Source organism: Maylandia zebra, linkage group LG7 (assembly GCF_041146795.1).
Source record: "Maylandia zebra isolate NMK-2024a linkage group LG7, Mzebra_GT3a, whole genome shotgun sequence".
NCBI lineage: Eukaryota > Metazoa > Chordata > Actinopteri > Cichliformes > Cichlidae > Maylandia > Maylandia zebra.
This window is the reverse complement of record NC_135173.1, coordinates 56,442,687-56,461,133: the sequence shown is the minus strand read 5'-3', so window position 1 is coordinate 56,461,133 and position 18,447 is coordinate 56,442,687.

Here is an 18,447-nt window from a genome sequence, read left to right as displayed (position 1 = left end):
CATCAGTTTGCCTCCAGCCTACACAAGGGACTTCATTCCTCTTGACCGCACACATATTCCCACTTGCCAGACAGCCAACAAATGGAAACACCTTGTAAGCATGGCCCAGGAGATACCCCCGTTGATGGACTGTGGTGTTGGATTGTTGATTGGATACGACTGCTCCAGAGCGTTAATTCCAAGAAGGGTCATCACTGGGGGTGACTATGAGCCTTATGCTATTGAGACGGATCTTGGTTGGAGCATTGTGGGAAGCGCACCACAGCGTGTGCAGGCTAAAGATGTGACTGGTTTTTGCCATCGAGTGTCTGTCAGAGAGGTGCCACCCATAACACCATTTGCTGTCATCAAGGCCCTGGAGTCTGATTTTGCAGACACAAAACCTGGTGACAGAAGCATATCTCAAGAAAGATATTTGCTTCCTGCAGATCTTGAAAGACAGAATCCAACAAAATAAGGATGGTCACCTGGAGATGCCTCTCCCTTTCAAAGCACGTCCGCATCTCCCAGATAACAAAGGGCTGGCGTTAGTACGGCTGAAGCATCTAAAGAGGAAGCTGGACAGAGATCCCAAATTCAAAATAGACTACGTGAGATTTATGGAAGGTGTCTTCAAGGATGGAGATGCAGAGAAAGTGGAAAACCAAGCAGAGCTGGGGAAAGTCTGGTATATAAGATAAGATAAGATAAGATAAGATAACCTTTATTAGTCCCACACGTGGGAAATTTGTTTTGTCACAGCAGGAAGTGGACAGTGCAAAAGTTATGAGGCAAAAATTAGAATACAATAAGAATAAATACAGTACACAACTGTCAGTGTTGGGGAGTAACGGAATACATGTACCGCCGTTACGTATTTAGAATACAAAATATGAGTAACTGTATTCCGTTACAGTTACCGTTTAAAAAGGTGATATTCAGAATACAGTTACTTTGTTGAAATAAATGGATTACACTGCGGTACTTTCCTGTTTCATTTTGTCGCGGATCAGGACTGTTTGGGTTTTGTTTGACAGCTACGTTCTGTTGTTCCAGGCGGCAGCGTTACGGTTGCCATGGTTACAGGGCGACGCTCTCTCTCTCTTTCTGCGACTGTGTGTTTCCTGGGTGAGAGAGCGCCTTTTCGTTGTTGTTGTTGTGCTAAGCTAACAGGCAGAATGCTACAAGCATAGCTCTAAAGAATGTAGCATCATGGCCAGTGTAGTCCGTGCTGCAGGGAGAATGCACTGCCATACACGTTATGTGTCTGTGAGCGCGAGGAGGGAGAAAAAGGAGAGTGGAAAGGTACGAGTTGTCGTCGAGGAAAAACGGGAGCTGGAAGCATGTAAATATAATAATAACCACTGCAGCCAAGAAGAGTGCCTGACGAGCCCAGTTGTAAGTAAGCTATTTAGACTCGACTGTACACCGTGTTCGTGTTTTCCTCCGAAAACAATAAGTTCCGTTGGAGCAGTCTTTCAACGCCTCTCTCTGTCTCTCGCAAGAAAAATTGACCCACACAACAAAGTAAAGCTATTTTTCGGCTATGAGCCGACAGGGACCCCGCCGTATTAGTCAGAGGTCCCTTTACTACAGTTCGGAGTCGCGGACCTTCAGTAATAGTAATAAATCACACAGCAATAGTACATTCACGTTGTTGTAAAAAGCACGATAATATATTAAGTAATCCAAAGTATTCAGAATACGTTACTCTCATTGAGTAACGTAACGGAATACGTTACAGAATACATTTTGGGGCATGTATTCTGTATTCTGTAACGGAATACATTTTAAAAGTAACCTTCCCAACACTGACAACTGTACAGAATAGAATAAAATAAAATACTATATACAGTAGAATAAAATAAAATAAATATACAATAAGATAAAAATAGAATACAAATACAAATACTATATACAACTGAGTAAAAATACAACGATGACAGAAAGGATTATTGCACTTAGTATTATTGCATATGTATGGATGTGTGTGCTTGATCAGTTAAAGTCTTTATTATGGAGTCTGACAGCAGTGGGGAGGAAAGACCTGCGAAATCTCTCCGTCCCACACTGTGGGTGCCGCAGTCTCCCACTGAAGGAGCTGCTCAGTGCTGTCACAGTCTGCTGCATGGGGTGGGAGATGTTGTCCATCAGGGATGACAGCTTAGCCGCCGTTCTCCTGTCCCACACCAAGGAGTTTACCACCCCAGAAAACCAGGAAAAATCAGAGTGGTTTTCGACTGCTCTGCAAGGTATGAAGGCACCTCCTTAAACGACCATCTGCTAACAGGACCTGACCTCACAAATAGCCTAACAGCCGTGCTGTGCCGCTTCCGTAAACATCCCATCGCAGTCATGTGTGATGTGGAGAAAATGTTCCACAGGTTTCATGTGAGCGAGGATGATAGAGACTACCTGCGGTTTCTCTGGTGGGAAAATGGAGACACAAACTCTGAACCCAGAGAGTACCGCATGAAGGTTCACCTGTTTGGAGCATCATCATCCCCGGGCTGCGCCAATTATGGCATGAAGCACCTTGCCAGCCAATGTGAGAAAGAGTACCCCTCCGCAGCTAACTTCATCCAGAAACATTTCTATGTCGACGATGGTCTCATAAGTGTAGAGTCGGTGGGTAAGGCAATTGAACTGGTCAAAGAAGCCCAAGCCGTGTGTGCCAAAGGAAAGCTGCACCTTCACAAATTTCTCTCCAACAGCCGAGAGGTCCTTGACTCTGTCGATGTTGCAGAGCGTGCTACGGAGGTAAAGAATGTTGATCTTAATCTCGAGGATTTACCAGTTCAAAGAGTGCTAGGTATAAGGTGGAATGTTGAAAATGATAGCTTCTCCTTCAAGGTGTCACTTGAGGAGAAACCAGCAACGCGCCGAGGGATTCTCTCAATTGTGGCCTCCTTGTATGACCCTTTGGGGTTTCTAGCCCCAGTCATTCTTGAAGGGAAAAGAGTGCTGCAGGAGATGTGTCAGAGAGGCACAGGGTGGGATGAGCCACTACCCAAAGGCTTGAAGTTAAGGTGGGAGACTTGGATGAAGGATCTGGAGAACCTGGAAAGAATTGAAATTCAAAGATGCTTCATACCTGACAGCCTTGGCGAGATTCAAACAGTCGAGCTTCATCATGTCTCTGATGCAAGCAGTCAAGGGTATGGCCAGTGCTCTTACATCAGAGTGGTAAGCAGAGAAAGGGTATGCTGCTCCTTGGTCATGGGCAAGGCGAGGGTTGCACCAACCAAAATAGTTACCATACCGAGACTTGAGTTAACTGCAGCAGTAACCTCGGCATCTGTGAGCAGCATGTTAAGAGAGGAGCTAGAACTCAAGGTTGATGACGAATATTTTTGGACAGACTCAAAGGTCGTGCTTGGTTACATCAATAATGAAGCAAGAAGGTTCCATGTGTTCGTGGCAAACCGCGTGCAGAGAATTCGAGAAACCACCGATGCACGGAAATGGTACTATGTTGACACAGGAGAAAACCCTGCTGATCATGCCTCGAGAGGCCTCAAAGTAGCTGACCTCATCAAGTCAAATTGGTTCTCTGGTCCCAGCTTTCTATGGGAAAGAGAGATAGCCACAAAACAGGCTACTTCAGATTTGCTGGTGGGAGACCCAGAGGTGAGGACTACTCAGGTGTTGAAGGTTGATGTAGCAAGGCAGTTTGACATCCAGAAGCATCTGCTGCGGTTCTCAAGATGGACTACAGCTGTCAACGTCATTGCTCGTATCCAGCGGCTGGCAAAGAGGATCAGGACCGCTGAGCCTTTAAGCGTGGAAGAGAGAAAGCAAGCTGCACAGACTCTCGTCAAGCTTGCACAACAAGATGCCTTTCAAGAGGAGTTAAACACACTCAGCCAGAAACTAGGAAGGCTGCCTTGCAACCACCAACTCTTTCAGCTTGACCCATTCCTCCAAGATGGCATGATGAGAGTAGGAGGAAGACTGAGGAAGGCATCTGTGCCTCTTGAGTTAAGACACCCAGTGATCCTTCCTAAAGATGGTGCTGTTACAAACCTCATCATTGCACACCATCATACCAAGATACAACACCAAGGCAGAGGACAAACCCTCAATGCCCTGAGAGCCAATGGTTACTGGATCACTGGTGGAAGTAAGGCTGTAGCCCAATACATCAGGCAGTGCGTACAGTGCAGGAGAGCCTGCGCGCCACCAGAGGAGCAACGGATGGCAGATCTACCTAGTGACCGTGTTGATCCCACACCACCATTCACTTATTGTGGTATGGACTGCTTTGGTTCTTTTCACACCAAACAAGGTCGCAAAGATCAAAAACGGTACGGCCTCCTCTTCACATGTTTTTGCTCAAGGGCAGTGCATATAGAGATGTTGGAGGATTTGACGACTGACGCATTCATCAATGCTTTGCGCTGCTTCATTGCCCTTCGTGGAGCTGTTAGGCACATTAGGTCCGATCAGGGAACTAACTTTATGGGGGCAAGAAACGAGATGGCAAAGGCTCTGAAAGAACTTGATAAGGAAAGAGTGACTGCATACCTAGCAGAAAATCAGTGCGACTTCCAGATGAATACGCCCCACTCTAGTCATGCTGGAGGTGCATGGGAGCGTCAAATCCGGACAGTGAGAAGCGTACTGAGCACGGTCCTTGCCTGCAGTGTGGGAAGGTTGGATGATGCTTCATTGAGGACATTCCTTTATGAAGCTATGTGCATCGTGAATAATGCATCAATGACCCCAAAAGCTTGGAGCCACTCACACCGAACCACTTGATCACCATGAAATCCTCAGTCCCACTTCCACCTCCAGGTAAATTCGTCAAGGAGGACATGTATGCTAAGAAACGGTGGAGAAGGGTACAGTATCTGACTGAGCAATTTTGGCACAGATGGAGAAAGGAATACCTGGCCAATATTGCTCTGAGACAGCGATGGCATACACCAAGACGTAATGTGGAGGTGGGTGACATTGTGATTCTCAAAGAGGAAGATGTTCCTCGCAATGAATGGAAACTTGCTAGGGTTGTGGAAGCACATGAGGATGATGATGGACTTGTACGGAAGGTGACAATCCAGACTGGTGATCGAAAGTTAGGAAAGGGAGGCGAACGCCTCGTCCAACCCTCAATCATTCAGAGACCCATTCAGAAATTAGTGGTCCTGGTGAAAAACAGCTAAATGGGAAAAATGTCATTCATTGATTAGATTTCCCTTCTAAAATAGAAGTTGTCATTATGCTGTACTTCATGCACATGTTATGGAGATGTAAAATCTACTGTTCATATTGTTGAATTCATTTGTTGAGAAAATAATATTGTTTATGTCAATGCAAGAATGTTTAAAACAACAACATGGTGCTTGGGAATTACCATTGATATAATGAGAAATGCAAGTGTATTTACGTTCTCAATTGTAATAATCAAAGGTAATTGGTGGGAGTGTAGCTGACGCTGAAATGTTTGTGTGGGTTGCCATGACAACACCAAAGTGAATCTGAGATCGTTATTGTTTTCTATTTGTTTTCTTTATTTGCTTCTCATGCTTGTGTACATTTGCAGTAGGAAAGGTAATCTATGAATCCAGTGATATATCCTGCTTATAAGAAATGTTTCTGTTAAAATATTATTGTGAAGTAGTCACTTCCTGTGAGTTGCGGGAACCGGAAGTTGTGCGCGGGAGAGACAAGACAGAACGTTAACACGGCGGACTTTTCGGAATATACAACTTTTCTACTGCTGGTTTTACAAGGCGTACACGGTAAAAATTCATTATGCTGTTATTTGTTTAACACTTGTGCACCTTGTGAAAGGAAATAAGTGGCTGAGATGAATATCATATGTGCTATTGATATTATTTTACTTGTTTCTAGTTTTCACGGTGCTCCATGATTGTGAGAGGAATAAAAGAATTGTGGACATCAGTACGGAGCGTGGATTCTTTCGACCAGAGTAGAAACAGTGTTATTAATTAAAATCAAAACAATATCCTTGTGTTTGGAGTTAAAAATCAATTGTGACATTAATTTTAACATAAAACGTTTACATAATGCTAGCAACATCAATGTATCATTTCTTAGAGTGTTCACTGACCACACCATCTGTGACGGAGGACTCATCTCTCCCGGTGTCCTGCAAGCAAACAATCATATTTTTTGGAACATGAACTTAATTGCTTTCTTAAAACATTTTTTTCTGCATTTGGTATAAAACAGACTCCAATTTACACAATCTCAGGCTCCCTCCCCACCGGAGAGGTGACATTCAATGTGCAATGCAAATATGTGAAAGGATATATAAGATACTGCGCAGGACCCTCAAGCTCCCAGGCCTCTGGTAGAGGACCCGAGCTTGAAGGATAAACCGCCCGCAGGATCTCACTGAGGGGGTTCAGGCCTATGCAGAACAGCAGTGGGAACAGAGCATCTCCTTGGTAGATCCCGCACATGATGGTGACTTGTGTATATATATATATATATATATATATATATATATATATATATATATATATATATATATATGTATATATATATATATGTATATATAAAAAAAACACCCAGCACGCCCCTGCGGGCGGTTTATCCTTCAAGCTTGGGTCCTCTACCAGAGGCCTGGGAGCTTGAGGGTCCTGCGCAGTATCTTAGCTGTTCCCAGGACTGCGCTCTTCTGGACAGAGATTTCCGATGTTGTTCCCGGGATCTGCTGGAGCCACTCGCCTAGCTTGGGAGTCACCGCACCTAGTGCTCCGATTACCACGGGGACCACCGTTACCTTCACCCTCCACATCCTCTCGAGCTCTTCTCTGAGCCCTTGGTATTTCTCCAGCTTCTCGTGTTCCTTCTTCCTGATATTGCTGTCATTCGGAACCGCTACATCGATCACTACGGCCGCCTTCTTCTGTTTGTCTGCCACCACTATGTCCGGTTGGTTAGCCACCACCATTTTGTCCGTCTGTATCTGGAAGTCCCACAGGATCTTAGCTCGGTCATTCTCCACCACCCTTGGGGGCATCTCCCATTTTGACCTCGGGACTTCCAGGTTGTACTCGGCACAGATGTTCCTGTACATATATATATATATATATATATATATATATAGCTTGAAGAAAAACAAGCAAAATTAGAGGAAGTGCAGAACAGATGCAAGAAACTTGACAAGCAAAATGCAGAAACAAATGTGTCAGATCAATATCTTCATTCAAGAATAATTCATCTTAAGTATAAAAACAAGAAAAAAGCTGCACTTTGAGTTTACTTTTATTTGAGGGTTTCTGCATTTCAGGTCTGCTCACCATCTACCACACAGCTCGCCTTGACAATATTTTCTGTTACTGCAGCATCGCAAAAGGACTTAAGCCATGGTTACACACTGCAGGCCTGTGCACTATTATAGTGCACAGTAATTCAATTAAATATATGCATAAAAACTCACACCACGCACACAAACATGCATCTGCTTAAAACTAAATGTGTATCCATGTATGATATTCACACACCATAAACTCTTTAAAAAGGTGGTGGCTGACAGGTAAATGTAATTAATGGATTACGAAGTGCCATCTTTCTCCACTCCTGATGTTAAATATCATAGTTTCCTCCCCCTAGTTTTTTTGTCACCCCACCACTGATCAATGTTTATAGTCTCTCTTATAACCCTCACCCTAGGTCCTCTCATATTGCCATGTCTCTCTTGGACATTAAATCAAAGTAGATTCCTGTGAAGAGCGGTCAATACTAATGCGGCTCTCATTTGGTGCTACATTATTCACCCTGCAGGTGTGCAGCCCACTTGACCATATTTTCCCAAATATTGTCTAAACCATAAAATGTGATCTTTTCAACAGGCCTTAGTATGAGTTTCATTCATTTCATATTTTAAACATGATTAAAACCTTTTGTGAAAGCAAGATGAAATACTGTACGTCAGGGTATCAGCCCTGAGTCCATTCTGACAGACAGATGAGGTGGAGTCTTTGTAGACTATCATGGTTGCAGATGGCATTGTGAGTGAAAGTAGGGAGTAAATGGCTGAGAGCCTAGAGAGGTGGAGGTATGCTCTTGGGAGAAGAGGAAAGAAAATCAGTTGAAGCAAGACAGAAGGAGAAGGAATGTGTGGGAATGAGAGGGAGACTGGTTTCATTTCATTTCACCAAGAAAGTTTTTCCTTCCCACTGTCACCAAGCTGGGGCCGTTTGATTGTTGAGATTTTCTCTCTGTTATTGTAGGGTCCTTACCTTACAATGTAGAGTACACTAAGGTAACCTTGTTGGGATTTGATGTTATCAATAAAACTGAATTGAATTCAGTCTACGGTCAGAGTAATTGTTGACTGGGTTGAATTTCTAAGGAAGCAGACTAATAAAACTGCAAAAACCAGGTTGAAAAAAGATGATATAGATAAACAATTAACCAACCATTATTGGTTTAAATATAATCCAGCGATTTGCATTTTCATACACTTAATGCACGTGTAGTTTGCCCCCTGGTTTAAAAATCCAAATATAAATAAAATAAAATAAAATAATACAATGTTTCAAAGGGAGGAGACCTCCACCTTGAAAATATGCAGTGAACATAAAACTTTTCTCAGGTGTGTATAATACTGTAAGAAATGCAAATTTCAAATGCAGAGAGGTAAAGCAGAATAAGATTACTGAGATAATATGAATAAAAACACTGATAGATTGTGCTGGAAGGATTTAAACCCCTCAACAGAACAAACATTACTTAGAAAAGAGAAAAGAATCAAAATGAAAGCTGGAAGAAGTGCAGAACAAAGGCGAGTCATATAAGTGAGTGGTGTAAGTTTTGTTCTGGTAGAATATATAATGTATGGTAAAACTATTCTGTCCTTTTCTATTTTCCATTCTTTCCTTCTTTCTACCTCTCCTGCTGTCTCTTCTTCCAACCCCTGGCTGCCAAGGAGGGGAAAACCAATTAACATCACTGTCACTAACCATCTATTATCCTCCTTCCTAATGGAAAATGACAAATTATGGAGTGTAATACGGGATGCTGTGAAGTGGTGTGTGTGTGTGTGTCTGTGTCTGTGTAGTCCATTCACCCTGAAAGTGGTTCTATAACTCAGAAACTTTCCTAGAAACGAAGTCCATGCAGTATGTGTGAATGTAGACAGATAAATTCAACTGCATTCCTTTATTGTAAATACACACAGTAAAACAAGATTCAATGTGCAACTTCTCCATATAATAATCTACCTGTAAAGTGATAAAAGTAATGAGAAAATATGCATTGATTAGGAGACTGCAGAGCTGCTTTGGTTGGTACATTCTTTTTCTTTATCTGGCTTCATCATTGAAAAAGTTTGTTTGCCATACAAAGTCGTGGTCAAAAGTTTAAATACAGTCCTTATAGGTATGAATTTCATAGCAATTTGGGGGTTTTAATGATTTCTTTTGCATAATAATGTCAATAATGATAAATGCTGATTTCTTTCAGGCATACATCTTTAAATAAACATTTTTTTGCAAAAGTTACAGGCCCAAATATATTAATACAGAAAATTGGGAAAGTGAAAGTGATCTTAATATAGATCTAAGAAGGTCTCTAAACTTGAAATTGTCAGGTAGTGATCAGCTGATCACGGGGCCGGGTTTAAAAGAAAGACACCACCCACCTGTTCGCCGTTCAGACATCATTCTCTTCATGTCAGGAGCTCTGAAACCTTGCCTACGTCAGTCTCCACCTGCCTCAGCAACTGTGAGTGTTTTCCCTCTTGATTCCTTTTCTCATCCAGGCTCCGCTCGCTCTCCGTCTGTAACGCCAGTTCCGAAGCCACGTTTCGTGCACTGATCGTTACTAGAATAACTGCGTGCCTGTTCCAACCCATCGATAGCCTTCGCCGCGTTTGGGTCTAGCCAGCACGCCACGCGGGCACGCCGAATTACTGTGTGTAATTCGCCCGATCGTGACAGGATGTCTGAGCCGCTTATAGACCCAGCGGAATTCGAATGGCTGAAAGCCGGAGGACTATATCTTCGCAGTGTGGTAGATCGGATGAGTACAAAAATGGAATCTCTCACCGAAACTGTCTTCCAACTTTCCACTTCCGTCACCTCGCTGCAACGTCAGCCAACGCCGGTGAGCGCGGAGCCCCGGATCGGACTACCAGATAAGTGAAACGGAGTTGATGGCTGGCCTGATGGTTTGCTCGCCACTTTAGACATGCTGTTTGAATGCCAGCCCACGAAATACGCCACCGCCCATGCAAAAGTTGCAATGTTAACCTCTCTCTTGTCTGGCCAGGCTCAGGAATGGGCCGCGGCTCTCTACAACAATAAATCCGCAGCTTGCAATGACTATGCCCCGTTTGTGGAGGAATTAAAAAAGACATTTGTTCCCCCGAGCAGTGAAGTGGAAGTGGAGTCACAGCTGCTTCATTTACGCCAGGGCAGCCGACTTGTCTGTCACTTTGCCTCCCAATTCTGTACCCTGGCCGCTAAGCTAAAGTGAGGAGATGCTTCTCTACGCTCCATTTTTCTGGAGGGACTGGCTGATTACATCCGAGATGAGATGACTGGCCGCGAGGCCCCCAAAACTCTGGATGAGGCCGTGGACCTCGCCCTGAAGATCGACCAATGAGTGATGTCGCGGCCTCGCCACACCCCTCGGGCCTTCAAACCCTTCCAGCCTCAGAGGGCCACGTCTTCGCAGCCTCCTGCCCCCTCTGAAGGAGCAGCTGCTAGCCCAAGCAGTATATCCAGCGAGGAGCCCATGCAGCTGGGTAGACTATCTAAAGAGGAGAGAGAGAGATGCTGGCGTGAGGGTCTCTGTGCCTACTGTGGATCAGCTCGACACCGTCGTCCCCAGTGCCCGCTACGTCCGGGAAACGACGACGCCAGGTAGACTGCGGGGGAGTCCCACCTGGCCCTTCACACTCCTCTGACCCCTCTCGTTTTTTGTTACCAGTAATATTTCACCTGAAACACCAACAGTTCTCATCTGAAGCCCTCCTGGACACCGGAGCCGCTGAGAACTTCATCGACCAAAAACTAGCCTCTCGACTTCGCATTCCATTAGCTCCTGTTGATCGATTTCTCCCGGTGACCTCAGTAGATGGGCGACCCCTCCAACCCTACCCGATCCAGTTCCAGACCCAGCCGGTTCGCATGTCTATTGGGGATCATCAGGAGGAGATCCGGTTTCTAGTAGTCTTGGCCACTTCCTCTCCTCTCATCCTTGGATACCCCTGGTTCTGTCAACATGACCCCCACATTTCCTGGTCTTCCTGCCAGATCCTGGATTGGAGTCCCGAGTGTCCACGCGGCTGCCTTCTCTCTCGGACCAAAAAGAACTCAAAGTCAGAAGAGGCCTTTCCCCCGGAGCCCATTGATCTGGATAAGATCTCTCCGGCTTACCACGACCTATCTGAGGTCTTCAGTAAGAGGCGAGCCTCAACTCTACCTCCTCATCGCTCCTACGACATGGCCATTGAGCTCCTCCCCGGAGCTGTCCCCCCCAAGGGTCGCCTGTTCTCTCTGTCTCCTGCAGAGAATAAGGCCATGGAGGAGTACGTTGCTGAGGCTCTCCAACAGGGCTTTATTCGCCCTTCTACCTCTCCTGCTGCTGCTGGATTCTTCTTTGTCAAGAAGAAAGATGGCGGGCTCCGCCCCTGTATAGATTATCGGGGCCTGAATAAAGTCACTATCAAGAACCGCCATCCTCTTCCTCTGCTATCCACCACACTCAATTCCCTCTCCCAAGCCTGCATCTTCACCAAACTGGACATACGCAGCGCCTACAATTTGGTGCACATTAGGGAAGGGGACGAATGGAAGACGGCCTTCATCCCCCCTAACGGGCACTGGGAATACCTGGTGTACAGTGCACCAGCCCTGCTGTCTTCCAACATCTGATCAACGATGTCTTGCGGGATATGCTAGGCCGGTGGGTGTTTGCTTATCTAGACGACATCTTGATCTACTCCCGCACCGAAGTGGACCATATTCGCCATGTGAGGGCCGTGCTGAACAGGCTGCTCGAGTATCAGCTGTTCTGCAAACTGGAGAAGTGTGCTTTCCATCAGCGGTCCACCACCTTCCTAGGCTTCACCATCTCCTCCGATGGCCTGACCATGGACCCGCAAAAGGTCCAAGCCGTGACCCAGTGGCCTCAGCCCTCCAGCCTTAAGCAGCTACAGAGCTTCCTGGGCTTTTCCAATTTCTATCGGTGCTTTATTCGTAATTTCAGCACCATTGTCGCCCTGCTGACATCCCTCACCAAACCAGCTAACCTGCCTAAACCCTTCTGCCTCTCCCAAGGCGCAAAACAGGCATTCCGAGACCTTATCCACCGGTTCACTACGGCCCCCGTCCTGCTCCACCCTGATCCTGCCAGAGATTTTGTGGTGGAGGTGGATGCCTCCGATGTTGGCGCCGGCGCCGTCCTTTCTCAACATGGCCTGGATGGAAAACGTCACCCCATGCTGCTATTTCTCAAGGAAGTTTTCTCCCACGCAACAACAGTACGGTGTCGGAGACCGAGAACTCCTGGCCATCAAGTGGGCCTTAGAAGAGTGGCGGCTTTGGCTCCTGGGAGCGAAAGACCCTTTTCTGATCTGAACTGATCATCAGAACCTGATCCATATTAGGACTGCCAAGCAGCTCAACCTAAGCCTTTGAGCCTTACAATTTCCACCTCGCCTACCAAGAACGCTAAGGCAGATGCTCTCTCCAGACAGTTTGCCCAGGACGGCCTCACGTCAGACCCCGGACCTATCCTACTTTCTCATCACTTTGCTGCCCCCCTTCGGTGGCTGTTGAAAGATTTTGAGTTTTGTGTTATGTTTATTTGTAGCTTCATTTAAAGGAAGAAGAGCTTGTGAGTTGGACAATTGAAGGAAGGGAGTGAGACACTGTGTGTTGAAAAAATGTGCTGTGACAGCCAAAAAGCTACCACCTGTTTCAACAGATAAGCTAACGGTCTCTCCTTTTAAGGAGATGTTATTTGAGTTCTACACATGCCACACCTATTTCTGTGAAAGCTTGTTTGAGTATAAATAAAGAACGTACTGGGAGCCCCGGCGCAATTCCTCTGTGACACACACAGTGCACACGTTGGTGCAGTGTCGGGGCATCGCCCATGTACATATAAAATCTTTTTTTTTTCTTTCTTTTTTTCCTAAAAAAACCCAAAACAAAACAAAACATGTAAAATCTTTGAGTCTGTGTTTCTTTGCCTCCTAATAATTTTCTCCTCACAGTGGCCCCTGGAGGACTCTATCCGGGATGCCCTGACCGCCGAACCACCTCCGCCTGACACCCCTGCTGGGAGGCTCTATGTACCATCCCTCTCCCAGCCTCTCGTCCGACTATCACCCTCAGACCAATGGGCAGGTTGAACGGATCAATCAACAGCTGGGGCGCTTTTTGGCCTCGTTACCTGCTGTGGGCTGAGCTGTCTCATAACCTTCACATCTCTTCTGCCACCGGTCTCTCGCCCTTTGAAATCTGTCATGGTTTCCATCCTCTTATCTTCAGCCATCAGGAGGTGGAGGTTGACGTGCCTGCTGCTGAACGGATGGTCCGCCGCTGTCGTCAGGCCTGGATCAAGGCACGGGCTGCCATTTCCCGAGCCAACGCTCTGTACACCAAGCAGCATCATCGCCACCACCGCCCGGGTCATCCTTTTCAGCCGGGGGATCGTGTCTGGCTCTCCACAAGGCACCTGAGGCTCCGCACCGAGTCCAAGAAGCTCGCTCCCAGGTTCGTTGGCCCGTACGAGATCACTGCCCAGCTCAACCCCGTGACTTATCGTCTCAGGCTTCCATCCGCCATGAAGGTCCATCCGGTTGTCCACGTCTCGCAGCTTAAACGGCACGTTACTTCCTCGCTGGCGCCTCCCCCCCCCCACCCAGGTTTGTCAATGGGGATCCTGTCTACACTGTCCGGCAGATCTTGGACTCCCGTCCCCGGGGTCGAGGGGTCCAGTATCTTGTGGACTGGGCTGGCTACGGTCCTGAGGAGCGCTCCTGGGTGCCGTCCCGCTTCATCTTGTGTGTGAATGTGTGCGTGAATGGGTGGATGGATGACTGGATATGTAAAGCGCTTTGGGGTCCTTAGGGACTAGTAAAGCGCTATATAAATACAGGCCATTTACCATTTACCATCTTGGATCCCTCCCTTATCTCGGATTTCTGCCGTCCTGGACCGTCGGTTGCCGGTCGTCGGGGGGGGGGGGGGGTGATCTGTCAGGTAGTGATCAGCTGATCACGGGGCCGGGTTTAAAAGAGAGACACCACTTACCTGTTCGTCGTCGTTCTCTTCATGTCAGGAGCTCCGAAACCTTGCCGACGTCAGTCTCCGCCTGCCTCAGCAACTGTGAGTGTTTTCCCTCTTGATTCCTTTTCTCATCCCTGCTCCGCTCGCTCTCCGTCTGTAACGCCAGTTCCGAAGCCACGTTTCGTGCACTGATCGTTACTAGAATAACTGCGTGCCTGTTCCAACCCATCGATAGCCTTCGCCGCGTTTGGGTCTAGCCAGCACGCCACGCGGACACGCCGAATTACTGTGTGTAATTCGCCCGATCGTGACAGAAATTTCATCACTTCAAAAAACTGTATCTAAATACAAAGTATTTGGTATTTATCATTTTGCCAAGATCTGGAAGAGGACCCAGATTCTCACCCTCAAATGAGACCCTGTTATGAAGTGGAAACTGCTAGAACACCAATGTCACCCTTAAAGAAAACAGACCCTCACTCCAAAATTGACATCTTCAAGTTTGACTGAAATTTGCACCATATGGTTTCTGGCAACCCGTTCTCACTCCCAAAGCGTAACATTTTACGCTAGGTGACAAATCGTCACCATATTACGTTTTCGGCTACCCACCACGTTCCTAAATGACGACCTCGGAAAAAGAGGAAATATGAGAACCGTCTGGACTGAACCTACACATGTTCGCTCTTTTTCTTCAAATCGCTTAGAAACACGCTATTTAACATCATTAAAGTCCTGGTTACGGTCTGGAATAAGGTTATGGTTAGGGCTAGGGATAAGGTTAGGTTTAGGGCTGGAATACAGGGCTGGAACGTCTATTACCGCGGGAGCGTCATTGCACTGGATTCCAGCCATAACCCACCGCGTACCATAAGAACGCCGAAGGTCTCCTTTCGCGTTCCTCAGGAACGCCGCGGGACGTGACAAAACGTCGGCATGTTACGCCTCGGGAGTGAGAACGCTCTGTTTCTGGAGAAAAGTACTAGACAAAGATTTAGATATTAGCCAAAATTATAAGGTAGCCTAGAGGAGTAAATATTAAGTTTCCAAACCTATGAACACTGACCAACTGTTAAACATGGTAGAGGCATCATCTCGCTCTGGGGTTGTTTTGCTTTCAGTGCTTCTTGTACATTGCAAGTACAAGTCGATTGAATAATGAAGAAGGAGGATTACCTCCAAGCTTCACTTCAAATCAACAACTAGAGGTTTGAAACTTGGACACTTGGGTGTTCAAACAGAACAATGATCCCAAACACATTAAAAAAAGGCTGATATTAAAGTTCTAGAATGGCCTTCCCAAAGCCTCGACCCTAAACCTATTGAAATTTGTGGACTACTCTTTAAAGCTGGGTCTGTGCCAGAAAGCCAGCCAGTTTAAATAAACTTTACAAATTATGCCAAGAAGAGCTGGTCTAATATCTAGCCAGAGTTATGCCACAACCTTGGTGATATCTATCAAAGATCGGGTTGGGCTAAGTAATTTTAATCAAATATTAGTGAGGGTATATATTTGTTTTTTATGCTTTGTGGATGAGAGAAACTCCAAAATAAATCCAAACCAATTCTTGTTTTTTTGTTTTTAAAATAATTAATGTACAATCGTTCCACCCTAGAAATCATTTAACGCCCCAAATTACTATGACATTCATTCTAATTAAAAGTATATGGAAACTTCTGACCACAACTAGCAAACAAAGTTTTTTCTGTGATGAACACCTGAACAAGTGCATTTTTAAAATAGACTTTAGCAAACAAATTATTAACTATACATATTGCATATTATTACTCTACCACACCACCACATGCAGTTTCATTGAATCTCTCCTTGATTAGCAGTTCTTGTTTTTTTTTTTTATCTGTGACCACTGGTGAGTTATTTATTTCCACATCCTGATATCTTACAACTAGACTGTTCAGCACCAGAAGGATAAACTGAGTCAGTGTTCATTTCTATCTTTATCGAAAATTCTACCTCTATTGTACCTTCAGCAAATTTTTGTGAACAGTGCTCTTCATCTTATGGATCGTGAACCTTGAGGCTGCCACCCCCGTCTTCATTTCCAGCTGTTCTTAGAGTCTGAAGTCTTTTTTCTCCCATGTCTTTGGCGAGAACAGAAGATGCTTTTTTTGTTTGTAGTTTTATAAACAAGCATGTGTTTTTCTATTTGTTGGTCCAGGTGTCCTTGTCCTTAGGTTAACTTAATGTAATTAATGTAATGTAAACGTGATTACATGTTGCTTTGACTGATGTGCCCTTCCTATACTTTCGCCCACACTTGTCTCAGTGCATTAAGTTTCAAATGACACTTACTCACACATCCACTCGACAGCATCTTTACACCTACACATGCGCACATGTCATTAGCAGTGCTTATAATTAGTACACAGGCAGGTTTGTGGAGAGTAGAGAGCTTCAAAGACGTTATTTTCCTCTTTGATAATCACTGGTCTTCCATTTATTCCTGTGATGGGAAGACATGAAAGAATAGATGAAGGTGGAGCCCCAAAGGATTTTTCAGCATCATCATCATCATCAGATTCATGTTGCTTTCTGCTTCTAAGTTTTCAGTTCCTCTATGCAATCAATCTCCAACATAACAACACTTAAACAGCCAAGTGTCATAATGGATAAATACTGCTGTGAAGTTTGCTTGTAAACTCTGCATTAAAGGACCAGGTAATACGCACATGAAACAAAACATAATGTGAATTTGTTCAAATCAGATCATCTATGAAGCTAACATAAATAAATAAAATATCAAACTCTCCTGCCTCAATATGAATGCGTGCGTCATTTTTTTTCCTCCAAGGGGCAAAGTGACTTGACACTTTGGCATTTGCAGAAGGTTTGTAGACAAAAGTATCTGCTCTCCTTGGGGCTTGACCATGTGACGCACAAAAGATCACAGGGCCAAGGTAAATCAGGCTGTTGTCATGGAACTTTGCAGGTTAGGCAAAATGAATAGGTATCAAAAATAGCATTTTATCTGCCTCACTGACTGCATTTATATGATTATCTGTTTAACAACTGACAAAAGACATCTCACACTGCTGTTGCAGGGAACATCAAGAAATGCATATATTCCAGTAATTTATTAGGAAGAGGCCATTTTTTTTTTCAGACATAGAGTAAATCCTGGTGGGATTCACAACATTAAAAATGCCTCTTAACCCCTCCTTTCTACCACTTTGAGCTTATTCCCTTCATCTCACAGTCTTTCAGTCACCTCCTTGTCTCCAGCACTTTACCCCTGTGTGGTAAGAAATGTAATTAACCTTGTTTTAACCTATTATTCCACAGGCCCTTCCTCCTGTTCCTTAATATCCCTCAGCGATACCTTGAGCTTTTGATGCTGCTTGATGAGAAGATTGGGGGGGGGGGGAGTCAGAAATAACTCAAACAAAAAAAAGCTGTGTGTTGAAAATTCCAAAATTAAACCAAGTTTTTAGATGGTGGCCAAATTCTTGGAATTTTTATCGGAAGGGAATTCTCCATTCACTCTCATTGGGTGCTAGAAATGATCTGACACTGCTTTTTTAGCAGGTTTGAAATCAGTAATAAGTTCTGTTAAAATTAATGTTTTAATTCTAATCTAAAAATCATAATCAAAACTAGTAAAATTTATAATTTTCAACAAATTTTAGTCATGTTAATTCCAAACTGCCACACAATTATTAGTTTTCATGAATCAATTGGTCTTGTTTCGAAGTACTTATTCAGTAGTTTGGAAGTTAAAGCAAAACCAAGCAATTATCTACCTCTCAAAATACATTTTTCAGAGGTGTGTATGTGTTAAGTAAGAGCAGGATTTTGAGTGGAGTGTGTAATTACACGGAATACAAAGCAGTGCATCCTGATGCATTCTAAAGTAGACCTTGCTAACAACCTGCTTTGTTTTTTTTACCTATAAAATTATGCACCCACCAGGGCGTATAATTAGAAATCAATTAAACTCCATATCACACATCCAACTAAATTACTCAGAACAATTTTGCAGTGTATTATCGAAGTGTACAGCCCAAGGGTGTAATATTGACAGTTTTGGAGAAGATTGCAAAAAAGTGAAGTACATTTAGAAGAGCCTTTGAGAACACTTATTTGCACATTTTAAGTCCTATATAAATGAGAGTTTACAGTATTTCACTAAACCATTGTGGTTGTGCTGCCATACAGATGCATTTGAACGCACACAAACACACTTTTTAATGCATGCTTACAGTGCAGCTAGTATAGTTGTCATAT